General features: G+C 39.3%; 1 pseudogene; it reads right to left on the bottom strand.

Annotated features, from left to right (window-relative positions):
- Nucleotides 1-2,173: 2,173 nt before the first annotated feature.
- Nucleotides 2,174-8,900, bottom strand: LOC145007005 (NAD(P)H-quinone oxidoreductase subunit K, chloroplastic-like; annotated as a pseudogene).
- Nucleotides 8,901-17,754: the final 8,854 nt, after the last annotated feature.

The raw sequence follows: 17,754 nt of genomic DNA, 5'->3' as shown, positions 1-17,754 counted from the left end.
TGTGTTATAACTTTTGCCAAATAGTTGTCCTACTTTGGAGCGATTAATATTTGCATGAAATTATTCCACAAGCAACTTATGAATTCAATAAGAAAAATTGTCTATGGTAGAGGCCAATGTGGTGACATTTCTATATCGATGAATCAACTAAGAATAACAAATTTCAAATGAGATAGTTTCATCTTAAAATAAACCCACAAATTTTAACAACATATACATATACGGTGCATTGATGGGTCTCTTTGCCCTTTATGCAAATCATCAGGTTCTAACATTTTTAAAAGTTTAGAAATGATGTCTTACATTCTATACCAAAATTGTCCCGGATACCACTCGTTATAAGCAGAATTCAAATACATACATACATATATATATATATATATATATATATATATATATATATATATATATATATATATATATATATATATATATATATATATATATATATATATATATATATATTCAAGTTTGCGTTCGTTCTATAAAGTCCTTTTAGTCTTTTGTGTGCTAAAGAATCCCAGTTTCAATCTCTTCTATAAAAATATTGACCCTTATTTGATATTCATATTGTACTTTAAAAATCTATCCATTCATAACTAAAATTTATCTATTATTTGGATAACATTGTTACCATTGGCTAGAATTATTCGTAGCAAAATGATGTATTTTTCGGTTGTGATGAACATGACTATGCTCATTTTGGCTTTCGATTAAAATCGAAAATGAACCAAAATGTTTTCTTTTTGAATTGTCTTAAAATAATAGTCTACTTCATAAAATAATAAATAAATTTGTTTTACCAAAATATCTCTCATTATTATTTAACCACCAAAAACATTTTATGATAGATTTAAATGCAAGAAAAATCACTTTTTTTTTTACTTTCGTGTTTTTCTCAAAAAATTGAATGTTTATTTGTTTGTTTGTTTTTTTGGAAAATGACTCTGTAACGCACCAAACTTTTGCCATTTGGAAAATTTAGTAACTAAGTTTTTTTTTTTTTTTTTTTTTTTTTTTTTTTTTTTTCAATTAAGTCACTAAAAAGTCGGGTTTTACTTGTCAATAACACCATTTTTTCAAAAATTAAACGGTTTCCCGGTTTTGTTCTTACGTGGCTAAGTGATGTATCAAAAACCCCTTACGTGGACTTCCTACGTGGCACCCGACAATTTATATGCTCAATTACACTATTAATTAAAACCCCGATTTGAGCCTCATTCATTTCTTTCTTACCCGTTCGTGAAAAGTCGAAGCAAGCACCCTCCTATACATAAGCAAATTGTTCGATTCTTCAACACAATGTCTGCGAGCTTGTCCAATGCAAGAAATCGCCTCCAAGTTGCTCGCGTGTTTGTTCAAGACGGTGTTATCAACCGCATCTTTTTTATCTCTCCCGTAATTTTTTTATAAGTATTTCACATTTACGATGAAATTTATGAAGATTGAGCCGCGACTTTTTATTTTGTGCAAAGGAATCCTGTCTAATTTACTAATTCGGGGGAAGATACTGAACTTTTGTATTTGAAAAATGTTTCAGGAGGAATCTCTGAGGTAGATGTCGGTTGATAAAGGAATCCTTGATCATAATTTCCAGTATGAATACTATGCCCAACCTGAAACTTGTGATTGGTAGTAAAACAACGATTCTCTTGCTGAGACATAGTTCTATCTGGATAGATTTCTCGAGATATTTTCTTACGAAGTTTTGTTATAGCATCTATAATTGCTTCTGGTTTAGGTGGACAGCCCGGCAAATATACACCCACAGGAATTAGCTTATCGACTCCACGAACAATACTATAAGAATCGGTACTGAACATCCTCCCTGTAATTGTACATGCTCCCATAGCAATAACATATTTTGGTTCAGGCATTTGCTCGTATAATCGCACTAAGGAAGGGGCCATTTTCATTGTTACTGTTCCGGCTGTTAAAATAAGGTCCGCTTGTCTAGGACCCTCCTATACATAAGCAAATTGTTCGATTCTTCAACACAATGTCTGCGAGCTTGTCCAATGCAAGAAATCGCCTCCAAGTTGCTCGCGTGTTTGTTCAAGACGGTGTTATCAACCGCATCTTTTTTATCTCTCCCGTATTTTTTTATAAGTATTTCACATTTACGATGAAATTTATGAAGATTGAGCCGCGACTTTTTATTCTGTGCAAAGGAATCCTGTCTAATTTACTAATTCGGGGGAAGATACTGAACTTTTGTATTTGAAAAATGTTTCAGGAGGAATCTCTGAGGTAGATGTCGGTTGATAAAGGAATCCTTGATCATAATTTCCAGTATGAATACTATGCCCAACCTGAAACTTGTGATTGGTAGTAAAACAACGATTCTCTTACTGAGACATAGTTCTATCTGGATAGATTTCTCGAGATATTTTCTTACGAAGTTTTGTTATAGCATCTATAATTGCTTCTGGTTTAGGTGGACAGCCCGGCAAATATACACCCACAGGAATTAGCTTATCGACTCCACGAACAATACTATAAGAATCGGTACTGAACATCCTCCCTGTAATTGTACATGCTCCCATAGCAATAACATATTTTGGTTCAGGCATTTGCTCGTATAATCTCACTAAGGAAGGGGCCATTTTCATTGTTACTGTTCCGGCTGTTAAAATAAGGTCCGCTTGTCTAGGACTCGACCTTGGTACTAGTCCATAACGATCAAAGTCGAATCGTGAGCCTATTAGTGAAGCAAATTCAATGAAGCAACAACTGGTACCATAGAGAAGCGGCCATAGCTTGATTTGTTAATGCAAGATTTTTTAGGGTTTCACTATCAAAAACCCTTACATTACGAATTGATTATATTGGTTTGTTGTTGTGATTTCATTTCTGAACGTACATGTATGATCGTGATTGTTTAAATGGTGTTGTAGAGTTTATCATTTTTTATTTCGTGGTTTGTTAAATTGCATTTGGTGATTAATGATTACGTTTTGATGTTGTATTCATGTGGGTTTGATACAGAAAAGACTGAGGAAATGTTAGATATGATCAAGGGGGCTCAGGTTGAGGGGGTGAAGAAGGAGAACTAGAAAACAGAGAAAATTTGGGGACACTATCCTTTGTTTGTCAAGGATAGTCGCGGCCTTTTGACTCAGTGTGGCCGAGTGTGGGTACCAACCCGGGGGGGGGGGGGGTGAGTGAGGCAGAAGCTACTAGAGGAGGCACACAAGTCCAAGTTCTCTATACACCCAGGAGCTACGAAAATGTATAGGGACTTGAGGCTGAGTTATTATGGGCCCTACATGAAGCGGGAAATCGCTTGGTTTGTGGAGTGGTGCTTGACCTGCAGGAAGGTCAAGGCCAATCATCAGCGGCCTCATGGCAAGGTTCAACCACTACCCATTCCCATGTGGAAGTGGGAAGAGATCACCATGGACTTCATCACAAAGTTGCCTAGGACGGCAAGGGGAGTGGACGCTATATGGGTGATCGTGGACAGACTAACAAAGAGTGCCCACTTTATTCCGATTTCCGAGGGTATATCCGCGGAGAAGTTGGCATACATTTATGCACACGATGTGCGGGCTAGACACGGGGTGACCATGTTTGTAGTCTCCGACAGGGATGTCCAGTTCACTTCCAGGTTTTGGAACAAGTTTCATGAGGAACTAGGCACTCAACTACATTTCAGTACGACATATCACCCTCAGACGATGGTCAGAGTAAGAGGACGATCCAGACGCTGGAGGACATGATTCGAGCATGCGTATTGGATTTTGGAGGGAGTTGGGATACATACCTCCCACTGGCAAAATTTTTGTACAATAACAGTTATCATGCTAGTATTGACCGGGCTCCATTCGAGATGTTATATGGACAGAGGTGCAGGACCCCGGTGTGTTGGGATGAGGTTGGGCATCGGGCCATGGGGAGCATCGAGGTAGTGCTAAAGACTACCGAATTGATTCAGCATGTGCACGACTGGTTGCGAGTCGCATAGAGCCGCCAGAAGAGTTATGCTGACCGGCGGCGATCAGACCTCGAGTTCCAGGTAGGGGATTTTGCACTGCTGAAAGTGTCGCTCTAGAAAGGAATTATCAGATTCCGACAGAGAGGCAAGTTGGGGCCTCGGTTTATAGGCCCTTTCAGGATCTCCGTCCCAGTGGGCAAGGTGGCGTATCATTTAGAGCTGCGAAAGGAGCTTAGTCAAATTCACAATACCTTCCATGTGTCTCAACTTCGGAAGTGTGTTACGGACGAGTCCGCTGTCGTTTCCTTAGATGATATTTGGGTGGATGGGAGCCTAAATTATATGGAGAGGTCGGTCACCATATTAGACTGGAAGACGAAGGGTCTTCGAAACAAGGAGGTGAAATTGGTAAAGGTGCAATGGCAGCACCGAAAGGGGTCCGAATGGACCTGGGAACCAGAGGAAGAAATATGGGAGCATTACCCCAATTTGCTTGCAGCTACGGACTTCAGGGACGAAGTCTAGTCCAAGTGGGGGAGAGTTGTAATACCCAACTCAAGTATGACTTTATAGCCCTTGAAGTATCTTGATTTTGGCATAAGAGACCCTTAAGTACACTGGGCGTACTTATGGGTACGCTTAGAGTACTTGGTGAGAAGGAACGCAGAGGAGCAGCACGTACGTTGGGCATACCAGGAGTACGCTAGGCGTATGTACCAGCATGTTCAAACCCTAAAAACCGGACTTGAGACCTATATAAACATCCTTAACTCCTTTAAACCTCACCCTTATCTGCCTCCTTTATCTTCATACACCCTGAAAAACCCTAATATCATTTGTGAGTGTAGTTTGAGCTTCAAGAGTGCATTTGTAGTTCTCTTAGTGGTCATCCAAGAAGAAGAAGTTGGCAAGAGAGTTGGAGTGTCACTTGGCTTCAAGAATTTGCTTCTTGTCGACTTTGAGGAGCTCCTGGAGGTATAAAGCTTGTACCTTTCCATTTCAATCACTAGATCTAGCTAGGGTTTTTAGTCTTGTCCCTTTAGTTGACTTTGGCCCCTTTTCTTGTGAGTAAGTAACTCCAAAGGATGGAGATGACAGATCTGAGGCCCCTTAGTCCTTTCCCAACATAAAAATGGAGTCTTGGTGGGAGTTTTGACCTCATGCATGGGTTAAGAGCTTCAAAATGGTCTTAATGAGGGTGTTGGGATCATTTGGGACATGAAAAGGCATAAAGTTGCCAACTTTATGCCTTAGGTCATCTAAATAGGCCTAGATCTAATATCTAGACGTATAATAATCAAGCATTAAGCACTTCATGTAAAAGTGCTTAACCTGTTAGTACGTTGGGCGTAGATCTGAATACGTCACGCGTAAGTCCCCGAGCCCTAGTACGTCGCGTGTACCAGGGTGGTACGCTGAGCGTACGTGTCACAAATGGGATTGGGCCTGTTTTGGGCTTTTGGAGCTATTGGGCCTCACTTGGTTATTGGACTTGGTTGCATTCTGTGAATTATGGGCTATTACATCTATTTTGGGCCTTCGGTATATTGGTTGGGCTTTAATGGGCCAAGAGGCCCATTAATGAGATTGAACTTAGACTTTGTGCCCATTAGTTAGGGAAGGATAAATGGGCCTCATGAAGGGGTTGAAGTTCGGGTTTCTTTTGACTACGTAAGATCTTGACTTTAATTTATTGTTATCTTTCAACACGGGAGGTTTCAAACTGTTAGGAGAGCGGTGTTTGTATTTCAGCAGTCATAGGTGAGTCTCCTCACCATACCAATAGATCTAAGGCACCAAGGCCAGCCCATTATGTGATTATGATATATATGTGAGATATTTTGTGTTTGATATGCTATGTGATTGTGTGTTTTGTATGAAAGACCATGGGAGAGCCCATGACACTTGGATGTAAGACCATGAGGAGAGCCCATGGATTTCATATCAAAGACCATGGGAGAGCCCATGGCACTTAGGTGTAAGACCCTAGGGACGAGCCCATGGCATCCTGGAGTAAGACCCTGGGGATGAGCCTATGGAATCCTGGAGTAAGACCCTGGGGATGAGCCCGCAACATCCTTATCTGTGTATGCATGGTTTACGTGATATGTGTGTAGCTTTATTTAGCTAACAGGATGTGAGTATGTGTGGTGTGGGGTATGCTCTGGGGAACTCACTAAGCATTTCTCTTAAATGTTGTTGTTTTGTTTCAAGTACATCTGAGCCCAAGGACAACGGCAATGCGTGATGGTCAGGTGTGCATTCTATCTCTCTCTCTCTCTCTCTCTCTCTCACTGATCGGAATTGGGGACACTCTGATGATTTGAATAAGTTGTAATGAATTGATGATTTGAAAACAATTACGTTGGGATTTCATGGTTTACATAATTATGTTTTATTAATTAAAAGTGCAACATTTTCTTTAAAATTTGGGTCGTTACATGCAAAATATATAAATATCCATCACCTTTTCTTATACCTAAACACATTAAAAAACAACATACTTCAATTAACTTAAAATGGCAACATACTATCATAGCTGCCAAAAATTTCACAAAACCATAACACCCTACCCTAATCAATTATAAGACTATCATAGTTGCCCAAAACTTTCACAAAAACAAAGTGAAAATTACCATCATCAATCATAGTTGCCAAAAACTTTCACAAAAAACAAAGTGAAAATTACCATCATCCTAATAGACTTACATTAAATCCATATTACACAAACATAAAGTGAAATACACAAACCATAACACCCTAACCTAATCAATTATAAGAGCTTTTCCCTTGGAATTTTTTGGATCATCAACACCACGAACTATCTTTCCTAATTTGAACTTCAATATTCTCTCAGACTTCTTCTCACTATCCCCTTCAAAATATTTGAAATTGGTCTAACTTGCTGCACTTGCACATTATGAACCTCAACATCTTCCTCAACCACAACATTAACTAGACCCTGACCATCTTCAACCATACTATTAGCTTGACCTTGACCACCTTCAACATTTTCAACCTCAACATTAGCTTAACCCCGACCACCTTCAACATTTTCAACCTCAACACTAGATCAACACATAACTTACTCAGGAAAGGATCATTTGATGTTCTATTCATAATAACTACATCCTCATCAAATTCCACATCCACATTCCTGAGTTCACATATATTATCCTCATTTTCACCATCAATACAAGACTCGTGATCATCATCATTAAACCACCCATCTACTCCCACTCCAACATTATCAATATAAACATAAATTATACCATCGGTTCCATAAGCATCAAATATTAAAGCAGTGAATTCCACATAATCTAAAATGGGATTAAGCCCATCCATCAAGAAAAGGCATGGTTCACAGTAGTACATCTTTTTACACTTCTCATGCATGAAACATTTGAAGAAAGTGACACACTCAATGCTTTGATTCTTCATCTCAAACAGTCCATTAGGGTCCGGTTGTTCCATTCCACCGAATGCTTTGATTCTTCATCTTAACCACAAATATCCTTGAAAAACACTAGCTCAGTTTCGTGTTTTGGTGATAAATGAAGAACATAGGTCGATAGGTGCAAGTGAGTTTAAGTATCGAGTCTTATATCATGAATTGGCGTGGTAAATCCTACGGGTAATATGCTTACTACATAAACTAACTATTAAATCAAAGTTATTTACACCTAGACAAAGTCAACTAGGAAACCGTTTAAAATCAGGGAAAATGAATTAATGAATAGGTAAAACCCAACTTTAGTGACTTAATTGACCAAAAAAACTTTAGTAACCAAATTGGCCAAATGGCAAAAGTTTCATGCGCTATAGTGTCATTTTCCTTTTTTTTTTCTATATCACAAAATACACTTACATCTCTTGAGGACATCATAAAAGTTAAACAGTAACCTCATTACAGACCCTACGTCCTTACAGCTCAAAAGGTAAACTCTTTTCTTTTATGTATACAAAAACACCATGACTTTGAATTTTTTTAACCGTATATTTTGTTTACACCTTGCCAACATTTCTCTAAACACTTAATGTTTGTTTGTTTTACTTTATGCATCAAAAAAATATAACACTTACAAAGACACCATAACAAAAATAAAAGTACTTAATTCCATTGTTTTTTCATAACAAAAATAAAAGTGGTTACTTCCATTAAAAAAACAAACATATATCAAATTGTAACTTCCTCAAAATTCATGAAAATTTTAAACTTTTTAAACCAACCTGAAATCATATTCATTTACAAGATAGTCTCCAAAATATGTTTAATATCAAAGTTTTGCCAAAATCATAACACAAAACACGAGGAGGTGCACGATCAAGCCTTCACCTTACCATGAACATCTACGATACCTGAAACATAACCCAAACCTGTAAGCCCAAGCTTAGTGAGTTTCCCCAAAAATACCACCACACAAAACAAGGCATAAACACAAACACTCATTCTTGACCCAATCGGCCTCGGGTTGGAATACCAGGCATGTCCACGATGGGTCTAGTCATCCTCGGGATGGAATACCCTTATATCATAAGTATATTGGCCCAATCCGCCTCAGGATGGAATACCAATATGTATGGTCCAATCAACCATTGGGTTGGAAAACCTAGGGTTTCTCGGATAGACTAAAGCCCAGTGGGGCGTACCAGTCAGGCCGAAGGCCTGGAGAATGTTCCAGATAGGCTGAAGGCCTGAGATGATGTACCCGTCATGTTGTAGGTTTTGTGAGCGTACCAGATGGACTGTACGAACGAAGGCTTGGGACCTCAAGATATATTTTGTATTTGATTTTTTTAGCCTTAAATTCGTAAAAAGGATGAAGTCGCCACCCTTATACCCCTTACCTTCAACCGCCGTCACCTCTGCTAGTGAAGTCGGAAACCACCGAACAATCGCCATTACAAATCCGACAATTGGATTGAAGGTCGTGGTTGTTGTTTCCATTTTCTCCATCACCATTCCTTCATTCCTCTGAGTCGCCACTCGTCTCGCTATCGTTATCACCGTTGGGTTGCGTCGTCTCCGATATTTGGTGTCGTTGTGCCATTGTTATTAAAGATGAAGGCCACTGTTGGAATGGAAGAAACACGCTGGTGTCAACCACTGTTACTGCTCTCAGTGAAGAATCGTGTCTCCCCTCCATTTTTTTGTTGTTACGTGCCGCAGCCGCCCCAGCGGTTATTCCGATGCTGCCATGTTGTCCAAGCGCGACATGTCGCCACGAGGGTGACTGAATATTGGTTGTGTGATACCGTGTTGTGTGTGTCTTCATGTGTATGGGTGCGTATTCTAGTGCAAGTCGTGTGTATATGTGTTTGCTTGGCCGAAAATCAAGAGAGCATCCACCACCACCACCGTGAGGTGGTGGTTGTCATCTCCGACCATCGCCTGCCACCATGTGGGTGACTGTGTTGTGTGTGTGCGTGTTTCAGTGTGTATTTGTTGTATGGGTGGATGGACCGACGAGAAGAACCACCATGGCAGCTAACCTTGCTACCACCTTCTGCCGCCACCAACCACCATCTTGGGCGGATGTGTGCATTATTTAATGTGTGCATATGTGCTTTTATGCATTAAATGAAGTATTGGGTGCTTGTTTTTGGATTTTGACTCAAAAACCACCACCACCACCATCGTGAGGTGGTGGCTGTCGCCATTGACAACCACCGACCACCACTTCCCGAGGTGGCAGTAGGTGGTGCCCGATTTATTATATATATATATATATATATATATATATATATATATATATATATATATATATATATTTAAATAATTCACTAATAATCTAGCTTAAGGAATTAGAAACCCTAATTAGGGTTTAGAAAACCCTAATGTCAAGAAACCCTAGTTTTTGGAGTTGGTCGGGACCCGCGTTAAAACTATTAATTAAACTTAAAATAATACTTAATAATTCTTTGCAATTAAATTGATGCAATATTGAACTTAATGGACTAAGTCCTTAATGGGTTAAGTGTGAAACACTAACCCTAGTTATCATTTTGTGAAAACCCTATAATTAGGGAGCTCTAATTGGACAATGACCGGGCTGGTATTTGGTTTGTCGATTGGATTATTATTTCACCCGAGAGCGACTAAGTCAAACCTTAATCATTCACACCCTTAAGTGATTAAGTCCTTAATGGATTAGGTTTTTTTACTTAACCTTAATCGTCATTTTATTTGAAACCCTAATCGTCATTTCATGTGAGGTGGTCACTGCTGCAAGTGACTATGACCTGTGATCGGGTATTGACTCAAGCATCTTCCTGTAGGTGATTGGAAGTGAGTTGAAGATGATAGAGTCCTTCATTGCTATGGTGGTTATCTACGCGCCTATCGAGGTGAGTTTCGCCTCACTGTACCCGTGCGTCGAAGGCACCAATACATGCCCACTAGTTTTGGTAATATGCTAGTAGAGGGATGCCCTAGGGACTATATATAGCCATGTAGGATGGACTGAGGACTCTTGATCTAATCTATTTTACTTGTTTCTTGTTTAGTTGTGGTTCTAGAGTAGGATCACCTGTCCGGGTGATTATCTCACCTCTGAGTATATACAGCCATGCATTCGATGGATTGTTGATATTTAGTATGTTGCTATGCTATAGTGATATGTTAGATCTGTCTCTTAGTATTGAGTATGTTGCTTTGTGGTAATAATCTGTAGACCTGTATGTTATATGTGCTTGTTGGTTATCATTTATGAAGTGCCCTTTAGGACTGTCGGTGCTCATGTAGGATAGCCTGGGAACTTTTGGGCTAGGTTGTCTTACTTGTTCCTTGTTTTGTTGTGGCTTTAGAGTTGGACCATCTGTTCGGGTGGCTATCTCACCTAGAGTTATTTATGGTTACGCATTCTATGGGGTTAGCTGGTAGTGTGATTGTATGTTATGAGAGGATTTGCAGGCAGTAATGAGTTGTATGATTGTTGTTTGCCTCTATTATGTGCCTACTTGATCCTGATTGTTTATATGTCAACATATTGTATTTGTTTGGGTTGAGGTAGTCCTGCTTTGTGCGGTAGGCCAAGATACCCGGTGCGGGTCGACTTTAAGTCGTAGGCACGGAGGCTCAAGAGGAGCGGTAGGGTTGAAGAGGTAGGCCAACAAACCCTGGGTATTCCAACCCGATGGTTGATTGGACCCGACATATTGGTATTCCAGCCCAAGGCTGATTGGGCCAATATGCTTATGATACGAGGGTATTCCATCCCGAGGATGACTAGAACCGTCGTGGACATGCCTGGTATTCCAACCCAAGGCTGATTGGGCCATGCATGAGTGTTTGTGTTTATGCCTTTTTGTGGTGGTATTTTGGAGGAAACTCAATAAGCTTGGGCTTACAGTTTTGGGTTATGTTGCAGGTACCTCATATGATCGTGGGAAGGTGAAGGCTTGATACCTTCTCGTGTTTTGTGTTATGATTTTGGAAAAAATCGTATACTAAACATATTTGGAAACTCTGTTGTAAATGAATATGATTTCTAGTTGGTTTAAAAAGTTTAAAATTTTCATGAATTTTGAGGATGTTACAAGTTGGTATCAGAGCTTTGGTTTGAGTGAATTAGAGGAACACTCGTGAGAATCCAGTCTTAAACTAAGGAAAAAGATTTTAAAAAAAATTTCAACTACTTTTCAAAATAATCAAAGAGGATGAGATATGTACGGTCAGTCAGAGCCAGTAAGTAGACCCCAAATTACCACACAGTTATTTGAGATTAGATTATGTTATATTAGAATAGCATGCTAGTGATAGGATATGGATCCTCAGAGATCGTATGATAGAATTGCCTGATATTTGATGCCTTATCTCTAGTAGAATACCTTATTGATTATTGTATGACTCTTTTGTGTGTGAACTAACTATTGAGTGAATGATCTAAGTCACATACTACATGGGTTAAATGGTCTTAGGGTTGGGGATTTGGTCCTGATGCACAACTCTTGTTTGAGTCCAACCATTGTAGGATTGGATCTTTTAGACTAAGATTGTTTAAGTTGTGTGGTATGTGATAGTGTTCATGCGATAGTTATTTGGCACCAATAGAGGGTCGTGTGGCAGTTGATGGTAGGATGAGTTATGTTGGGTCAGTCGGCTAGTCACGATATGGGTAGCTTTCCTCTAGGAAGTGAGGACAAAGTGCATGAGTATGCTAGAGTGTAGTATATTATTAGGGTTGTTGTGAGGATCCTCTGAGACAACTACGGGTAGGTATGGAAGGTAGTATGGGCCTGTACTACTGAAAGCATAGGACCCGTATGCGTAACAGTGAAATCACAACCCATAGGGATTTGTTGGGAGTTGGTTCCTCTGTAATGATATGCTATTTATCTGATATCTCTCGGGTTTATTCTCAGTATGGCGATTACAAGTCGATTTGAGGCTGGATAAGGATCAGGATTAGGAGTAGATGGCCAGGATGGGCCAACATAGATTGAGGACCATGTCACGGAGATCATTCGTAAGGAGGTTATTTCATTTGTTCGGGGGTAGGTAGCGAAGCTGGTTGAATCTGTTAAGGCTGCTACGATGAAGTACTTTGATGACTGATATGTTACACTTTCTGAGGTTGCTGTTGCTACCGTTAAAGCATGAGGAAAGAGATTTCCAGTATCAGGACTTTATCATACAAATCCCCCAGATTTGATGGGGTCTCGGACCCGATCATGGCGATGAGATGGTTGTCTGGCGTGGAGGGCTGTTTCTTCATGTGTTCTTTTCCAGATGACTAGAAGGTTAGGTGCGCCCTGAATCATCCCCGATTGGGGGCGAGGGATTGGTGGAGACTGGTGACTAGTTCTTATACTCCTGATCAGAGGGTCGCAATGACTTGGGAACGGTTCTCAGAGAGGCTCCGTGCAAGGTACGTTCCCTTGGTAGAGAGAGAGAGACTAGCCTAGGAGTACTTGGAGTTGAGACAGATGACTGAGTCGGTGACGAAGATCACCAAGATGTTCACTGACAGACCTTTGTCCAATTCCGAGTTTGCTGATTTAGAGCAGGCTTAGATGATTCGGTATTTGAGCATTCTCAAGATAGATATTCGATAGTTCGTTTCCACCCAGTGCTATTATTCTCTCGTTGAGTTTCAGAATGATGCGAGGAGGCGAGAGATTGAGATAGAGACCCAGGGAGGAAGCATTGTTAGGCTCTGGATCAACCACAACATGCAACAAATCTGTTTAATTCCGCAGGCGAAAGTTCGGGACTAGTTGGAGGGAGGCGCCGATCTGTTGCGTGTTGCATATGTGTCAAGGTGGGCATTTTGGAAGAGACTGCAGGCGAAGTGTGCGATTTTGTTTTCATTGCAGTCAGGAAGGCCACATCAAGGATCATTGCCAATTTCTCAATAAGGTGTTGGATCATACGCCCTTAGCTTAGCAGTTACCCGATGGTCGTCAGGGGTAGGGCTGGAAATTCTCGACACGACCCATGACACAACACGGAATAAATGGGTTTAGGTTGAGTTTTTCAACCCGCCAACCCATTTATTAAACAAGTCATATATGGGTTTCTCAAAAAATAAATGGGTTGACCCGCCAACCCGTTTATACTCGTAATAAAAAAAAGATTTTATTTTTAAATGTATATATATATCAAGTATTAATATTTAATAATTATTATATAATATATATCATTGATTCATAAATCATTTCACTATTTTGACATTTTGACTCGTGGTGGATGGTCTAAGGTTGTAAGTCGTAATCTATAAGGCTAAGTCTTTAACATGTTTCTATAAATCTTTTTAATTTTCATTTGGATGTTTAAGACTTAAATGTCTAAAATTCGGACCCACGAACCCAAATCTGACCCACGAATCTGCCAACCTGTGAACCCGTATAAATTCATGGGTTGGCTGGTCATATATGGGTTTATGTTCCAAACCCGCCAACCAGTGACCTGTATATTTAAATGGGTTGTGTCTGGGTTGACATATTTTGACCCGCTAACCCGCCAACCTGCGACACACCAACCCGAACAAGACACGATTGTTAGCCCTAGTCAGGGGAGTGCCAGGGTCCCGAGGAATGAGAATTGAGTTTGCAGCTCTTTTATATAGAAATTGTGGTAGTATTGGTATTTATCTTTAATTCTTGTTTGTGTTTCAAAGTTCCTTTGTAATCTTGGATGATTAGATAAATGGAGTTATCTTATTTCGCTTTGCTTTAATTGATCTCTTGTTATGTATGGATTAATTATATTTCGCCTCAATTGTATGCGAGTTGGAATGTATGAATATGGTGTAAAATTAGATTCTCCTGTGTATGTGGATATCAGTGGTTGAGATCAAGTAGTAGAGTTCAAGTTAGTCAGAGTATCAAACGACTATGAAGTACTCAGATTCTAGCATATTTCAAGTGGGGGAGATTGGAACCTTGTAGCAGGAAGACTTGGTGCCAAGATTTGGTTTTTAGTCAGATTCTGTAACTTCCATACTTCTACATAACTGCTAAATCTTCGGGTTTCGCGATAGGATCATTATCAGCTGTTGGATTTTCCCTTCGATTCGTATTTGTCATAGTTGTGATAGCATCTTTAGGGCTTACTTGTACTTAGGCTGTAAGGTGTTAGGAGGTCATGTTGAGGGTTTGTTTGTCTGCTATCGCCTGATTAGGGGTGAGTCTAAATGTTTACTATGGATAACTTAGTTGAACTGTTGAAGCCGAGCAGGAGTGTGGTCTAGTCAATAAGAGGTTTGTTAGTTTTCATTATAGTGATGCTTTTTTGGTGCAGAATTAGAGTGCCGACATATGACCGAGAAGCTCAAAGACCGATTAAACCTGTGGGTGTTCATTCATCTTGGTTGTTGAAGGGGAGTGCATCTTGAGGTAGGAGTGAGAGCTGACTTCGAGGATGAAATCTAATTTAAGTAAGGGAGAATTGTAACATTCCGTTAAAAATAAATAAATAAATAATAATAATAATAATAATAATAATAATAATAATAAACCATAAACCCGATATGTATTTTATATTTTATTTTTTTACGGAATGTTACACAAATTTTGATCACTACACTTGTTTCTAAATTAACTAGGCAGTCAAATGCAATAGAGTCCGTCTATCAAATTTGGGATGGAGGAAGTATGATATAAGAGTTTTTATCAAACAAAAGATAGAAACATGAGAAGGAATAGAATATTTTTATTTGACTTAAAATCTTGAAACACGTGCATTCAAAAGGTAAAAACATATACCATTTAGAACTTACATCATGAAACACTTGCGAATAGGTTTGTTTGGTATGAAATTTTGCTCAAAATCCCTACAAAAAATTTCCATAGTATCAATAATATTCAAGTTCTTGAACAATCCTCCATTGCCACACATTCCACAATCATGAAAACAACTAAAATCATAAAAATTAAGTATAGTAATTAATGTCCAAAAAAACCAGGTAATTGGTTCAAGTTACAAGTGTCTTTTTGGCATAAAACAAAATTAGTACCTTTGGATTTAAATAGATTGAGATTAAGATTCATGTGTGTAAGCATTGTTATCGCATTTGGGCACATCCTAGAACATAGTAGCATGAAACAACTTCATAATACCTAAAACATTAAGAAGGAGCGTATTATAACCCATATTCATATCCATACGGGAAACACTCATCCATAACAAATATTCTTTTTCTATGACACTGTAGATGTCAGACACTGATCCATAGCTCAACATACATTTGATGAACTCTTAGTATGAGTTTTTCTGAAGGCCGAATGTAACACTTAGATTTTGTAAGTTTCATATTTAACCTTCTCATTTAAACTTTTTGCAGTTTAGTCCTTAAGCTAGTATGTGGGGGTACACGGTGGTACGCTTAGCGTACTAACTCGGTTTGGATCGCGTCTTTGGACACGTACGCTTGTGTACGCATGACGTACATGTGATTAAGTGAAACCCTAATTTTATGGTGTTTTACCCTTTTTAAACCTTGTGATAGCCTCACTAGGTCATGTTTAGTCAGCCTCCGTCCCTGGTTGTCCAGACTATCAAACCCTAATTGAAATCTTGAGAGTTTGAGCCTTAAAGTGTGATTGTTGGTGCTTTGTGAAGGAAAAGAAGAAGTGAACCATTTGGAGTTGTGCTTGGAGTTTGAAGATATGAGTTTTCTTCATCATTTGCTTTCCTTGTGAGGTAAAAGCTTCCATCTTGCTAATCCATGATGTTAGATTTAGTTTGGTGCCATTTTGTGCTTTTTGAGTCCATGGTTTGATTGTTGAGCCTCTTAATCCACTACAGAAGTGATTGATGGTAGATCTACGGGAACCACTCATCCATAACAAATATTTTTTTCTATGACACTGTAGATGTCAAACACTGATCCATAACTCAACATACATTTGATGAACTCTTTGTATGAGTTTTTCTGAATGCCAAATGTAACACTTAGATTTTGTAAGTTTCATGTTTAACCTTCTCATTTAAACTTTTTGCATTTTAGTCCTTAAGCTAGTATGTGGGGGTACAAGGTGGTACGCTTAGCATACTAACTCGGTTTGGATCGCGTCTCTGGACACGTACGCTTGTGTACACATGATATACGTGTGATTAAGTGAAACCATAATTTAATGGTGTTTTAACCTTTTTAAACCTTGTGATAGCCTCACTAGGTCATGTTTAGTCAGCCTCCATCCCCGGTTGTCCAGACAATCAAACACTAATTGAAAACTTGAGAGTTTGAGCCTTAAAGTGTGATTGTTGGTGCTTTGTGAAGGAAAAGAAGAAGTGAAACATTTAGAGCTGTGCTTGGAGTTTGAAGATCTGATTTTTTTTCATCATTTGCTTTCCTTGTGAGGTAAAAGCTTCCATCTTGCTAATCCATGATGTTAGATTTAGTTTGGTGCCATTTTGTACTTTTTGAGTCCATGGTTTGATTGTTGAGCCTCTTAATCCACTCCAGAAGTGATTGATGGTAGATCTAGGATGCTTTTGGTCCATTTTTTCATAAAAATGAAAGCTTGGAGGTGTTTATGGACTTATGCATATGTTAAGCCCCTTTTATTAATTTCTTCTGAGCTTTAGAACCCCATTAAGCCATGTATGCAGCTAAAGTGGCCAACTTTACGTGATAAACCACCTTAAGGAACTTAAATATGAGTGTTGGAGTGAATTCTTAAGCGTTTAGGAGTTGAATGAGAAAGTTGGCCATGCTGGGGAGTACGTTGGGCGTACAAGCTGGTATGTTGCGAGTACAAGCCCCAAAGCGAGTACGCTAAGCATACGAGTTGAGTACGCTCTACATACTCAACAGTGGGCTTCGGATTTGTGGCTTTTTTGGTATTGGACTCATGTTGGAGCTTTGTAGTCTAGGGATTTGTTGGGCCATCAGAATATTATTTTGGGCTAACGCTATTTTATTGGACTCTTTGGTTGGAGGCCCATGAAAGGGATTTGGGCCTAATTTGGAAAATTCTTATTTTTGCCATGGGTGATTATTTTGGAATTTTGGGCTTTTGCATAATTGGAATGGGCCTTGGCCTTGGGCTAATTTGCGGAAAAGGTAAAAAGGGTCATTTACCCTAGTTTGGACTCTTAGTGTGAGTCGGGATCCAACTATTAATTGGATGTTATTTTGTGATAATAGCACAAGGATTTTAGCGCGCCAGCAGTCACAGGTTTATCTGTGAGATTCAACTATCTGATGTGAGTTTCTTCACTGTGTTTGGCAGTTCGAAGGCACCAATGTCGGCCCATGATTATTTTGATAGGATGCTAGATGTATTCTTGACTCTTGCATGTGTTATGTGCTAGTATACCGGGCGAGGCTTGATGTCGGGCGAGGCCCGATGATTGTGTTATATTCTAT

The sequence above is a fragment of the Lactuca saligna genome, chromosome 1 (assembly GCF_052625555.1).
Source record: "Lactuca saligna cultivar CGN05327 chromosome 1, ASM5262555v1, whole genome shotgun sequence".
Lineage (NCBI taxonomy): Eukaryota > Viridiplantae > Streptophyta > Magnoliopsida > Asterales > Asteraceae > Lactuca > Lactuca saligna.
Note: the sequence above shows the minus strand (reverse complement) of the source record. Positions and strands in the feature narration are given on the sequence as shown.